Genomic DNA, 10,763 nt, shown 5'->3' with positions numbered 1-10,763 from the left:
CATTTATTATTGGTAATTTTCTGGTTCCTTTTAGGATCTGAAAGCACTAAGGTTTATTTAGAACAATGAACATATACCCCATCATCACAGATAGTTAAATGGCTATGTATAACGATCATGTTGAATCACTGTATTCATTCTTGAATTGTTTTGGAGTACCTTTGTTCCTAGTGCTAATGCAATTTGTATACAATTTTCAGCCACACATAAGGTTTCTCCCTGTATCAACAGGACACAATTTGCCTTTTGAGACTGTCACTATTATCTGACATAGACCTGATTTTAATCGGTTTTGCAGCAAAACAGTTTTTTCCCACCCAATGTATAAACAGTACATATGGGATCTTTTCAAATTTTGGTCAAAGATCACAGGTCAGTCTGATTCAGTTACACATTCATGTGTAATATTTCAGTCTGATTCAGTTACACATTCATGTGTAATATTTGATTCTGATTCAGTTCTGGAGGCACAGATGTGTGTATTTTGCATTGAGTTGATTTTTCTACATCACACATCCCTCCAACAGTCTCTTCACACGGGTAGCTGCAGTCTTACTGTCAGACAAAATGGATCAGATCACAAAATGGATCAAAAATCATAACTGAGCCGGATATGTGACAGTCTAAATACAGCCTTCCATCATTATACAAATAAACGACTCCTGTAATATCACATACTAAAAATGGACCCCTGTGTTTGGTCTTGTTTATGTGCCAAATAATCAATGGATGGTGAAGTGTAGGGACAGTTTGGACAGAAACACCCCTGTTGTGCAGTTTGTTTTTATCCCAGAGAAGAAGACGAGGGAAGTCTGTGGTGTCGCTGAAGGGCACCAGGGTTCAGTTTTGGGGGACCCCAGTAACAGGGTGGTAGTGGTCATGTGGTGGTCATGTGGTGGTCATGTTGTGAAACACACCTGTTCCTGTTCATTATTTCAGTGTGCAAGAAAGCGTCGTCAGGTCTTGTCCATATCCCAGTTCCTTGTCCATATCCCAGTTCCTTGTTGTGAATACTTTTGTGTGCTCATGTGTTTTTACAATATGGCGAGTTTATAACAGGATCTGTGTGAGTATACTTCTGAACAACAGCCGCCACAGAAACAACAGTAGATATCAAATATCTAGCAGTGTGGTTAAGTATTAGATTGGCCCTGATGGTTGAATGGGGAAAAGTTAACTACTAAACTAACTTAAATTGTTCACCGTTTTATTGAACGTACATCTTATCTGATGAAAGATTTATAATCTTAAGTTTAGAATTAAGAAAGCAGCATCCGGGAAGGAAGGGAACGCATTTAACATTGCATAATGTATATGTATTTTTATACCTGGCATCACTTTAAGAGGCAGTTTTGATCAAAGTTTTTTGAGATTATGAGTGTAAGGCTCACAGTGCCCCTCTCTTCATGCCAATATTCCTGAGTGAAGCACTTCCTCCTTAATAAAGGCAAAAGTTCTCTGTCCTTTTAAAGACAATCCTGCATATTTTAGCATGGGATAAATCATGTTGTAAATACTGTAGCCTTAGGAAAAAACAACTTGTAAATATATTATTTTTTCAGAGATTTAATGTTGTTTATATTATGAACAAAAGGGAATGTGTTTTTTTTTTTTTTTTGCTTGTTTTTGAACGGTGGTAGCTGACTGGTTAGTTTGTTCATTTTATACTTTGTAATGTTGTGTAGCTATTCAAAAAATCAGTTATATGACAATGAAATGACAAACACTTTTTCCTAGGTTTGTTGTTATTGTTTGTTTTCTTTGACTGCAAAGATTCTTGATGAAAAGAAATAAAGGGATTTCACGTCAAACATGGGCACGTTTGTTTGTAGGCGGAAAGTAGGCTAATATGCATCTTATCTGCATTGATTGTGTAGCGACTTTTTGATGAAACAAAGGTCGCCGAGAGGCTTAGGTTGGCCATTGAATTCATGTCCAGTCGAAAGTAAAGTTGATGGTGTTTATTACGATCGAAGTCAAACGATATTAAACGTGATTAAACTTATTCAAACAAACAAAACGAAAACATGACGTGGCGTACGGTTAACAGAAAATATCCCGACCCAATTAACCCCCTCTCTCTGTCCTCCTGTCCAAGGCCCTCCCCCCACCTATGTAGGTAAAACCACACCCACACAAACGATTAGGACCCCAATCAAATAATTATTAGACAATAAGCAAATGAAGATATACAGGCTCATAAGCAATAAATATAAACATACAAACAAAATAAACATTTAAATATTATGGCTCATACAGATTGTGATACACTTCCTGGGTCCAGTCGCCAGACACCATAGAGCAAGAAATGGTTCGGTGTGAAGGCGTTTTGACGTCAGTAAGTGTTTATGTTGAAATACATAATAGTGCATTTCCGGCATGAACCATTATTTAGTGACGTCACTGTTCAATGGGACAAAGACAACTTGGATTAGGCAATAAAGCCCATCAATCATTTGATTTGTTGCTTAATATTTACTGTACACCAATGCACGCTTATTTGGGGACAAGGCAAAGAAGGGGTCATTCATTGATATCTGCCTGTGTGAAAAATATTTTATACATTACCAAAATAAATGCCCAAATAATAATGAGCCACTTTCTCATTTAACTGTCGATTGAAATTCAGTCTTGGTCCAGTCTTAGCATTGCCAATATTTGACTTCACTTCAGCTTCAATTGTTTAACTGTTATTTAATATAGGCTAACTGTCAGATACACAGGCAGACATGCAAGTCGACACCTGTTCTGATTCCTTATGGAACTCCAGGCTGTAAAACAAGTTTATTTGCTCATAAAGAAGATTGTACGAAAGGCGTTTGGCCAGGGCCGTAAAAAGCCGTTTCCTTTGTACTTCAACGGAACGGGCTTTGTGTTACAGCCTCAACCTTGAACACACAAGGCATTTCATAAGATTCCAGCGGGAAATTCCTGGCGAAGACGGTCAGTCTCATGCGGAAATCTGTTTTTTTTTCTGATTACTTTAAGGAGGTTTACAGGTAAATGTGGCAGTAAGTTCCTCAAAGAAAGTAGCCTAAAAATAAATTTAAAAAAATACTTTAAAAAACAGTGCATCAATTGCTCTTGATATTTCGAAGCCGGGACCATTAGATAAAATAAAAACAAAAGTAAACAAATGCTACATTAAAAAAAAAAAAAAAAAAAACCTGACAGCATTCTTCTATTTGGTTTTGACATTTAAGGGACGGAAGCATTTTGAGTGTTTAGTGAACATTTACACGCAGGACGTTATGCTTATCACCGTCCAGGATTCTCTCTCGCTCTCTCTAGAGTCGTCAAACGCAATGAAAACTGAACTTTCTGCGTGTTCTAACAAGTGAGAGAAGAAACAAAAAGCGATCTGCCACACAAAAGCCTTGTCGAACAAATCACGACAGGAATTCCGAGGGAATGAAAACAGGGCGGGGTGCTGCTTGCATGACAGTGAAAATAATCACCATGTTTTCGCTGGGATCATTTAGCCTACAGATGGAATCCTGAGCACAACCAGTGGTGATTAAATGGGTGAAGAAACGCCCTTGACGCCACCAGTCATGCAATAAAGGAACACTGCCGATTAAAAGTGAAACCGAACCGGTTATACGTTCCTGTTTCTTTTTTGCACACACAACTGCAAAATACTCTTAACTACACATATTAGTATGGTCCCGACAGCGTATCAGAAAGTTGGCTACAGTCGTGCCCAATCGACCAAAAGCAGCCATGCTACATCAAAGTATCATTTCTTATTCTGATAGGTCCAAATAGGTCAAACGTATTACTTTTCGGCTCCAAATGAACGTTCTTCAAAAAGCCCTTGAAGAAATGAGAAAATTAGTAAACCAACTCGTGTCAAGTGACAGGAAAAAACAGGCGATGCTGCCTTTTACCAAAATCAAAAGCCACGCAGACACAAAACAAACCAGCCTTTCCATCAATGCAATATATTTAATATTTATTGAGCTCACATATCTCGTTTCGTCAAAATAGTCATACAAATATTAAACATCCTGACAGAATTTGATGGACAGTAAAATAAAGGATAAATACAAAAATATATAAAACTGTAATGTACTTAGGTGTGAAAGCTCTAGATTTATATTATTAATAAATATGCAGTTGGCTTAATATATTTCTTAATGCTATTGTGGATCGTTTCAGTTTATAAAATAAAAAATATAAAATGTATAAGAACCAGTTACTGCGTGAGTCTAATACAGCCCCCATGAAGTTCAGAGGTGTATGAGAGCACATTTGGAACAGATGAAGGACAGCGCATTCCCTGACCTATAATTGCAGGATATTGTCTCGTTCACACAGGGCTGTAAAACAACGTCTGATGTTATTCTGTGAACATTAAAAGTCCAGATTTAAACTTTAATCTGCCAGGTGTATCACCATCATGTTCAGTGTTTCTGAGCGGCCTGTAGCGTAGTGGTTAAGGTAAAGGACTGGGACCCGCAAGGTCGCTGGTTCGATCCCCGGTGTAGCCACCATAAGATGCGCACAGATTGTCTCCTGCTTAGTCTAATCAACTGTACGTCGCTCTGGACGAGAGCATCTGCCAAATGCCATTAATGTAATGTAATGTTTCTCACTCATCTCTGTCATCCCCTGTCTGAGTCTCATGGATTATCTGAAGACCCCTCAGGTGCTAAAGAGAGCAGGAGAAGTGGAATAAGCACACAAAGAATAATTCTTCATTCCACGCATCTGTCTGTGTCCGTTTGTCTGCTGGTCCAGGGGCAGAAAGAGTCTCTCCTGACGATGCCTTCGAGCACATTTTCTCCTCTGTTCCACCACAGCTTTCCGTCCATTTACATGTAGTCAAATTCAGGATTTTCTTATGAGGGCAAGAAGCCACATTGTGCTTGCTGAGGGCTGGCTAACCAGGTAAACTCCAACAAAAACCAGGTAAACTGTAGTTAAACCAGGTCAACTACAGTTAAATCAGGTAAACTCCAGCTGAAACCAGGTAAACTTTTTTATTATAATGAAAAACCTTGAAAAATATGCGGGAGCACTGAGGAGTCAGCAGTGAAAAGAAAGCGGCCCTGTGTCGTCTCGTTTGTGTTAAATAAGAACAGAATATTATAAACTTCACAGCGCAGGGTTTTGGTACAGAAATGAGTGAGCTGATCTCTAGTCCTTAATGCCAATATCTAATCAGTCATTTGGCAGCAACTCAATGCACAAACCGCATGCAGACATAGTCAAGTTGTTGTTCAGACTATACATCAGAATGGGGGAAGAAATATGATACAAATGACTTGGAATGGTTGTTGGTGGCAGGGGTGGGTTGAGTATCTCCTAAAATGATGAGTAAAATGCTGATCTTGGATTTTCATGCAGAAAAAAAAACACACAAAAAAACCAACCAGTGAGCAGTTGTGTGGGTGGATACCTTGTTAATGAGGAGAAAGGCCAGACTGGTTCAAGCAGACAGGAAGGTGACAGTAACTCAAAAAGTCTCATAAATATGGAACAAAATGGTCGCCGAGTGTATTTTGTAGAGCTGGAGAGGGCTTTTAGGGCATAACTCAGTGAGACCATAAAATAAGGTTTTTATGGCAGGCCATCAAGTTCACTGGGATCAAGAATATAAACATGCAGCATGAGAGGATGGTTATGATTTTTATAAATGTTAAAAGAGTTTTTATATTCTGATAACGAGAGATGCCCAGGGCCTTCGGCCCAGCAGGGAGGATGGGAACACGACTCCGCCCATCGCAAGCACTAGCTCGCTGCAGTCTCTCGAATGGGAGAGTTATGTTTTTAATAGACAAGTACAACGATTAAAATATTAACTGTGCCATGCATGCTGTGTTGCTAAAGCACACGGTTGGTCCAGGAAGAGAAGCCAGTGACCTTTCTACCATAGACAAATAAAATTATTTGTTTTTATTTATTTGTCAGGGACCATGCACCACAATGTTGTACCAGATTCAGCTACAGAGCATTTTTATCCACTTTTTATTTTATACATAATAAAAATAAACATTTTGAGCTGATGCTTTATCCAAAGGGACAATCCCCCCTGGAGAAATGCAGGGTTAAAGGCCTTACCCAAAGGCCCAACAGCTATGTGCATCTTATTGTGGGTACACCGGGACTTGAACCATTCAGGGTCCCAGTCATGTACCTTAGCCACTAGGCTACAGGCTGCCCCAGTCATGTACCTTAGCCACTAGGCTACAGGCTGCCCCAGTCATGTACCTTAGCCACTAGGCTACAGGCTGCCCCAGTCATGTACCTTAGCCACTAGGCTACAGGCTGCCCCAGTCATGTACCTTAGCCACTAGGCTACAGGCTGCCCCAGTCATGTACCTTAGCCACTAGGCTACAGGCTGCCCCAGTCATGTACCTTAGCCACTAGGCTACAGGCTGCCCCAGTCATGTACCTTAGCCACTAGGCTACAGGCTGCCCCAGTCATGTACCTTAGCCACTAGGCTACAGGCTGCCCCAGTCATGTACCTTAGCCACTAGGCTACAGGCTGCCCCAGTCATGTACCTTAGCCACTAGGCCACAGGCTGCCCCAGTCATGTACCTTAGCCACTAGGCTACAGGCTGCCCCAGTCATGTACCTTAGCCACTAGGCTACAGGCTGTCCCAGTCATGTACCTTAGCCACTAGGCTACAGGCTGCCCCAGTCATGTACCATTGCCACTAGGCTACAGGCTGCCCCAGTCATGTACCTTAGCCACTAGGCTACAGGCTGCCCCAGTCATGTACCTTAGCCACTAGGCTACAGGCTGCCCCAGTCATGTACCTTAGCCACTAGACTACAGGCTGCCCCAGTCATGTACCTTAGCCACTAGGCTACAGGCTGCCCCAGTCATGTACCTTAGCCACTAGACTACAGGCTGCCCCAGTCATGTAACTTAGCCACTAGACTACAGGCTGCCCCAGTCATGTACCTTAGCCACTAGGCTACATGCTGCCCCAGTCATGTACCTTAGCCACTAGGCTACAGGCTGCTCCAGTCATGTACCTTAGCCACTAGGCCACAGGCTGCCCCAGTCATGTACCTTAGCCACTAGGCTACATGCTGCCCCAGTCATGTACCTTAGCCACTAGGCCACAGGCTGCCCCAGTCATGTACCTTAGCCACTAGGCCACAGGCTACCCCAGTCATGTACCTTAGCCACTAGGCTACAGGCTACCCCAGTCATGTACCTTAGCCACTGGGCTACAGGCTGCCCCAGTCATGTACCTTAGCCACTGGGCTACAGGCTGTCCCAGTCATGTACCTTAGCCACTAGGCTACAGACTGCCCCAGTCATGTACCTTAGCCACTAGGCTACAGGCTGCCCCAGTCATGTACCTTAGCCACTAGGCTACAGGCTGCCCCAGTCATGTACCTTAGCCACTAGGCTACAGGCTACCCCAGTCATGTACCTTAGCCACTGGGCTACAGGCTGCCCCAGTCATGTACCTTAGCCACTGGGCTACAGGCTGTCCCAGTCATGTACCTTAGCCACTAGGCTACAGACTGCCCCAGTCATGTACCTTAGCCACTAGGCTACAGGCTGCCCCAGTCATGTACCTTAGCCACTAGACTACAGGCTGCCCCAGTCATGTACCTTAGCCACTAGACTACAGGCTGCCCCAGTCATGTACCTTAGCCACTAGGCTACATGCTGCCCCAGTCATGTACCTTAGCCACTAGGCTACAGGCTGCTCCAGTCATGTACCTTAGCCACTAGGCCACAGGCTGCCCCAGTCATGTACCTTAGCCACTAGGCTACAGGCTGCCCCAGTCATGTACCTTAGCCACTAGGCTACAGGCTGCCCCAGTCATGTACCTTAGCCACTAGGCCACAGGCTGCCCCAGTCATGTACCTTAGCCACTAGGCTACAGGCTGCCCCAGTCATGTACCTTAGCCACTAGGCTACAGGCTGCCCCAGTCATGTACCTTAGCCACTAGGCCACAGGCTGCCCCAGTCATGTACCTTAGCCACTAGGCTACAGGCTGCCCCAGTCTTGTACCTTAGCCACTAGGCTACAGGCTGCCCCAGTCATGTACCTTAGCCACTAGGCTACAGGCTGCCCCAGTCATGTACCTTAGCCACTAGGCTACAGGCTGCCCCAGTCATGTACCTTAGCCACTAGGCTACAGGCTGCCCCAGTCATGTACCTTAGCCACTAGGCTACAGGCTGCCCCAGTCATGTACCTTAGCCACTAGGCTACAGGCTGCCCCAGTCATGTACCTTAGCCACTAGGCTACAGGCTGCCCCAGTCATGTACCTTAGCCACTAGGCTACAGGCTGCCCCAGTCATGTACCTTAGCCACTAGGCTACAGGCTGCCCCAGTCATGTACCTTAGCCACTAGGCTACAGGCTGCCCCAGTCATGTACCTTAGCCACTAGGCTACAGGCTGCCCCAGTCATGTACCTTAGCCACTAGGCTACAGGCTGCCCCAGTCATGTACCTTAGCCACTAGGCTACAGGCTGCCCCAGTCATGTACCTTAGCCACTAGACTACAGGCTGCCCCAGTCATGTACCTTAGCCACTAGGCTACAGGCTGCCCCAGTCATGTACCTTAGCCACTAGGCTACAGGCTGCCCCAGTCATGTACCTTAGCCACTAGGCTACAGGCTGCCCCAGTCATGTACCTTAGCCACTGGGCTACAGGCTGCCCCAGTCATGTACCTTAACCACTAGGCTACAGGCTGCCCCAGTCATGTACCTTAGCCACTAGGCTACAGGCTGCCCCAGTCATGTACCTTAGCCACTAGGCTACAGGCTGCCCCAGTCATGTACCTTAGCCACTAGGCTACAGGCTGCCCCAGTCATGTACCTTAGCCACTAGACTACAGGCTGCCCCAGTCATGTACCTTAGCCACTAGGCTACAGGCTGCCCCAGTCATGTACCTTAGCCACTAGGCTACAGGCTGCCCCAGTCATGTACCTTAGCCACTAGGCTACAGGCTGCCCCAGTCATGTACCTTAGCCACTAGGCTACAGGCTGCCCCAGTCATGTACCTTAGCCACTAGGCTACAGGCTGCCCCAGTCATGTACCTTAGCCACTAGACTACAGGCTGCCCCAGTCATGTACCTTAGCCACTAGACTACAGGCTGCCCCAGTCATGTACCTTAGCCACTAGGCCACAGGCTGCCCCAGTCATGTACCTTAGCCACTAGGCTACAGGCTGCTCCAGTCATGTACCTTAGCCACTAGGCCACAGGCTGCCCCAGTCATGTACCTTAGCCACTGAAAACCGGTTCTGAAAACCGTCACATGATCTGCTGTTAAATAGCGCCCTCCTGTGGCTTTAAAAACACATCACAACTGAACTTCAACTGAGTTCATGCTCTTAAATCCTGGGTTTCCCCTAAATGGGCGTATTAAAAGCTCAGATGTGTTATTGTGCAGACAGTTAAACTATCCGTGTTAATCTCTGACCAGAACATTATATTTAGTGCAATTCCTCTGAAAAACACCACAAGCATCGACACACAACACGGGAAATCATGACAAAAATCCGTTTTGCACCAAAAACATTTTATTCTATAAAAGGAGAGGGGTAATCACGACTGTACAGGGAAACTGACCTTCCACACCATTTCTCACAGTATCAAAAAGCTCGCGTTTTCCTCGCTGATCTTTACACATTTGTTCTGTACAAATACAAAAGAAATAATATCAATTATTTGTATTATAACAATAACTGCATTGCACTGAGTATTATATTACTGGCCCATAAGTTACTGCATTCAATATAAAATACCTATGATTTTGCTGTTTTTAAGATTTAATTATGAGAAGCAGACACGCACACACGCACACACACGCAAACCCCCATCAGTTTAACCATCCGTACGTTGGGTGGCACTGTTTCCTTCGATCAGTAACTAGGCAACCAAGGTGCACATGCACTATTCACCACGAATAGTCGCAAACCACTTTAAAAACGCACAACGCAGCTGCTGTTGCAGATGTTTTTGGGGGAAGCCCTAATTATTTGTCAAACGTGTCGCCAAAATGAATAAATCATAACAGCCGTACTGACTTTTGAACATCGCTCGTCTCTAACTTTCCACGTTGTCAGCGTCGTACATCCAAGCCGGTTGTCAGGTTCGACTTTTCGGGTTTCGTTTGGGAACACATATCACTTCATTGCATCCATGGTGCGGGGTCTGACAGCTTCGGACAGTCAATTCTCTGTACGACATTACTCTGAGCCCAGTACACCAGCCTGACGTGCGTTCAAGACGGCAAACGTTCGCGGCAAACCGTTTGCAACAAACCGACACTGTTGAACGGTTTTAAATGAACATTCGATTTAGTTCGACACCAACGACTTTAATACAAATGGATGCGACGGAGGCCCAACAATGCCAGCTAGCGGATTAGCTGCTTATCAGTGATTTATTTTTAAAGGTAATTCATTGATTAAAATGTATTATAACAGCCAAATAATTGTGTCTTTGCGTTTCCCCCATCAGCACCTTACTTTTTCAAACAGTAAGCTAACGTTCGTAGCGAAGACAAAAAAGTTTGAATATGTTGGCTGACGCCATCTTGAACGCACGTCGGTTTCGGTAGCCAACAGCACGTCCTAAAGTACTTGCGCCAGTCGCCGTAGGCCGTTCTTGCCGGCGCTTTCGTGCGGAGAGCGATGAATCTCTCCGTAAAGATATGGAAATGGCAGAGACGTCGTAGATCGCCGTCTCCGTAAGGACACCATCGAGCTGCGCATGCTCACCACGTCACGAATATGGCACTCCATGCAACACGAGTGAGCGCGACACA

This window comes from Conger conger, chromosome 7 (genome assembly GCF_963514075.1).
Source record: "Conger conger chromosome 7, fConCon1.1, whole genome shotgun sequence".
In the NCBI taxonomy this organism is placed as follows: Eukaryota; Metazoa; Chordata; class Actinopteri; order Anguilliformes; family Congridae; genus Conger; species Conger conger.
The sequence above is the reverse complement of the archived record's forward strand: the minus strand, read 5'-3'. Positions refer to the sequence as shown.